Genomic DNA, 4,430 nt, shown 5'->3' on the forward strand with positions numbered 1-4,430 from the left:
TCTGGCACCAACAACCATGCCACGTTCAAAGTCACCTAAATCCCCTTTCTTCCCCATTCTGATGCTCGGTTTGAACTTCAGCAAGTTGTCTTCACCACGTCTAGATGCCTAAATGCATTGAGTTGCTGCCATGTGATTGGCTGATTAGCTATTTGTGTTAACAAGCAATTGAACAGGTGTGCCTAATAAAGTGGCCGGTGAGAGTATGTTGCAGCAAATACCTCTGCTTATGTTATTTCTTTCTTGAACTAGTTCAAAAGCTTTAGTATGCATGTGCTCAGATGTTGGCAGCTGATGTGAGACGGCTGACAATAATACAAACATTGTCCTGTGCGGCTATAGACTGCAGGTTCATGAGGAAAATAAAAGCACCATATCCATTTTGTATGAACATTGTAAGCTGTACTTTACCACTGGTGCCTTCTTGTTTCTATTTCCAGTATAATGAGAATACATTTCAATCTTTCAATCAATTCTTAAAATATTCTGTTACATTAAACCATTCTCTGGGGACCTTTCTGGAAAAGATGCCCTAAAACAGGTCTTCAACAGGGGGTCGGCGACCCCTAGGGGATCCGCGGAGGTACTGCAGGGGGGTTGCGAAGTTTTTGGTTGATTAGACAATTTTTTATATTTTTTTAATTTAAATTTTTTTTTTCAACCAATTTTTTCCCCACAAATTTAAATGTCTTTAAATACAAATTAACATGCATCCAACATATTGTGAAGCTGATATGACCCTCTGCCTGACAACCTCCATCCGCCCAAGGTTAGATAGGTTGTGTGCTACTCATCAGGGACAGACATCTCACTAATGTGGGAGTATGTGTTCCATCCACAGATGGCTTGAGGATTCACTGTCCCTTCTACATGTATGTTTAAAATAAAAACATGAATCTGTGAATTATTTTAATAGCTCAGTGTTGTATGCAAGATGTATGTTTATAAATGGCAGTGGCACAGCCACTCTGTACCTTGCACATGTTTAAATTTAAAACATGAATATATGAACCTGTGTAATATTTGAATAGCTTAGTATTGAATGCACAATAACAGGGTAGCTATGTTTATACATGGCACTAGGCCCAGTTTAATATAAAACACAATTTTATACAATATATATAGTAGGGGGTCCCTGCTCCATCTCTCCACCAGTTTGGGGGTCCTTGGCCTGAAAAACGTTGAAGACCCCTGCCCTAAAATGTTACAAGCTTTTGACAGTTTGAGAATGTGTCAAACAGGATACCAAGGAAAATGATGGTGGTCGTGCTCAGTAGTTAGTGATATCACACTGCCATCTGCTGTTCAAAAGATCAAATGAAGAAAAGCTGCATGCTGTTGTAATGTGCTCAGAAAGTGGCAGGATACACTGTAAATTTAAGTTCAGTACATTTGTGGCACATAACTTAAGTACAATATCATAGTAATAGAATGTTTGAATTTAATGCCACTACATTTGTAGAGACAGAGTTTAGTGTTCAGGTTTAGAAGGAGTGTATGTTACAGTGAATATAGATGTATTTATCCGGGGCTAAATTGTAAATCATCTGTATTTATATAATGTTTTTCTAGTCTTATGACCACTCAAAGCATTACAGTACAGTTTTTGCCATTCACTCATTCACACACACACACACACACACAAATAAGCTCTGCTACACACGGCATCCATTGCACTTCTGTCCGTCCTGGGACATGTGGCTCTCTCTAAGGTTGCTACGTTCCCCCCCGTTAATAGTTAGTTTTTTGGATCGTTTTTTCCTTATTCTTGTTGAGGGTTAAGGACAGATGATGTTGCACCTCGTTAAGCCCTTTGAGACAAATTGTGATTTGCAAATATGGGCTATACAAACACAACTTGATTGATTTGAGTTTTTTGCCCAAGAAATGGGGAAGACAGGGATCAAACCGATGGCTGATGGATGCAGAAACATTACATTACATTTCATTTAGCTGACGCTTTTATCCAAAGTGATACAATAAGTGCATTCATCCCTGAGGGTACAAACCCAGAACAACAAGAATCAATAAAGTACAATTTCTTCAAGAAAGCCAAACTACAAAGTGCTATATGTAAGTGCCATTTAAGTGCTACTAAATTCTTACTTTAATTCAAGGTGTAGTCGGAAGAGATGCGTTTTTACTTTGCGGCGGAAGGTGTGTAGACTTTCTGCTGTCCTGATGTCAATGGGGAGCTCATTCCACCATTTAGGAGCCAGGACAGCAAACAGTCGTGATATTGTTGAGTGTTTAGCTCGCAGTGAGGGAGCAACAAGCCGATTGGCAGATGCAGAGCGGAGTGAACAGGCTGGGGTGTAACGTTTGACCATGTCCTGGATGTAGACTGGACCAGATCCCTTCGCAGCACGGTATGCAAGTACTAATGTTTTGAAACGGATGCGGGCAGCCACTGGTAACCAGTGAAGGGAGCGGAGGAGCGGAGTAGTGTGAGTGTATTTAGGTAGGTTAAAAACCAGTCGAGCTGCTGCATTCTGGATGAGCTGCAGAGGTCGGATGGCAGCAGCAGGTAGACCTGCCAGGAGGGAGTTACAATAGTCTAGGCGTGAGATGACCAGAGCCTGGACCAGAACCTGCACTGCCTTCTGAGTGAGAAGGGGACATATTCTCCTGATGTTGTGCAGTATGAATCTACAGGAACGTGTTGTTGCAGTAATGTTGGCAGTAAGGGAGAGTTGACTATCGAGTGTCACACCCAGGTTCCTAGCAGTCTGGGTGGGGGCTAACATGGAGTTGTGAAAGGTAATAGTCAGGTCGTGGGTGGGAGAGCCTTTCCCTGGAAGGAAAAGTAGTTCAGTCTTATCAAGGTTAATTTTCAGGTGGTGTGTGGACATCCAGTGAGAGATGTCAGTCAGACAGGCAGAGATTCGTGCTGCTACCTGTGTTTCAGACTGGGTAAAAGAGAGGATTAGTTGGGTGTGATCAGCATAGACAGAGCCGAGAGAGTTGGTGTAGAGAGAAGAGGAGGGGACCCAGGACGGAACCTTGAGGGACCCCAGTAGTGAGAGGACAAGGTTCCGACACAGATCCTCTCCAAGTTACCCGGTAAGTGCGGTCGTTGAGGTAGGATGAGAGCAGGGAGAGTGCAGAGCCTGAGACACCCAGGTCCTGAAGGGAGGAAATAAGGATCTGGTGGTTCACTGTGTCAAATGCAGCAGAACGGTCTAGACGAATAAAGGACAGAGGAGAGAGGGGCTGCTCTAGCAGTGTGAAGTTGCTCAGAGACAGCAAGGAGGGCAGTCTCAGTTGAGTGGCCTGCCTTGAAACCAGACTGGTGAGGGTCAAGAAGGTTGTTGTTAGAAACAGTGATGGCTGATGGATGGAGAGACAGTGATGGCTGATGGATGCAGAAACAGTGATGGCTGATGGATGCAGAAACAGTGATGGCTGATGATGCAGAAACAGTGATGGTTGATGGATGCAGAAACAGTGATGGCTGATGGATGGAGAGACAGTGATGGTTGATGGATGCAGAAACAGTGATGGCTGATGATGCAGAAACAGTGATGGTTGATGGATGCAGAAACAGTGATGGCTGATGATGCAGAAACAGTGATGGTTGATGGATGCAGAAACAGTGATGGCTGATGGATGCAGAAACAGTGATGGCTGATGGATGGAGAGACAGTGATGGTTGATGGATGCAGAAACAGTGATGGTTGATGGATGCAGAAACAGTGATGGTTGATGGATGCAGAAACAGTGATGGTTGATGGATGCAGAAACAGTGATGGTTGATGGATGCAGAAACAGTGATGGTTGATGGATGCAGAAACAGTGATGGTTGATGGATGCAGATACAGTGATGGCTGATGATGCAGAAACAGTGATGGTTGATGGATGCAGAAACAGTGATGGTTGATGGATGCAGATACAGTGATGGCTGATGATGCAGAAACAGTGATGGTTGATGGATGCAGAAACAGTGATGGTTGATGGATGCAGAAACAGTGATGGCTGATGGATGCAGAAATTGACGGTTGAGAACCTCAACATCTAGGGTCTCGTACTAATCTTCAACATCTGGAGTCTCCTGCAGAACCTCAACATCTAGGGTCTCCTACTAATCTTCAACATCTGGAGTCTCCTGCTTAACCTCAACATCTGGAGACTCCTGCTGGAATTAATATTCTGGACTCCTGTAGATGAGTCAGTGATTCTGATCGACACCCACACACAGTGTGATGTGCAAACTGCAGCCGTAGACTCACGGTTGATCTGTCATCGGTTGGGTAAGGTCGTGAATTATGAACATTTCTTAATTAACAGCAGATGGGTTTGTGTGGGTGAAATAGGTCAAATGTCATCAGAGGACAATTTACTTCTTAAGGCCCCTCATTCCAACCTTGCAAAGAGACTCTGAGGATGCTACTTTATTTTTGGAATGTTCATGGTCTCTAAATTGGGGGGAA

Source organism: Hippoglossus hippoglossus, chromosome 7 (assembly GCF_009819705.1).
Source record: "Hippoglossus hippoglossus isolate fHipHip1 chromosome 7, fHipHip1.pri, whole genome shotgun sequence".
Classification (NCBI taxonomy): Eukaryota; Metazoa; Chordata; class Actinopteri; order Pleuronectiformes; family Pleuronectidae; genus Hippoglossus; species Hippoglossus hippoglossus.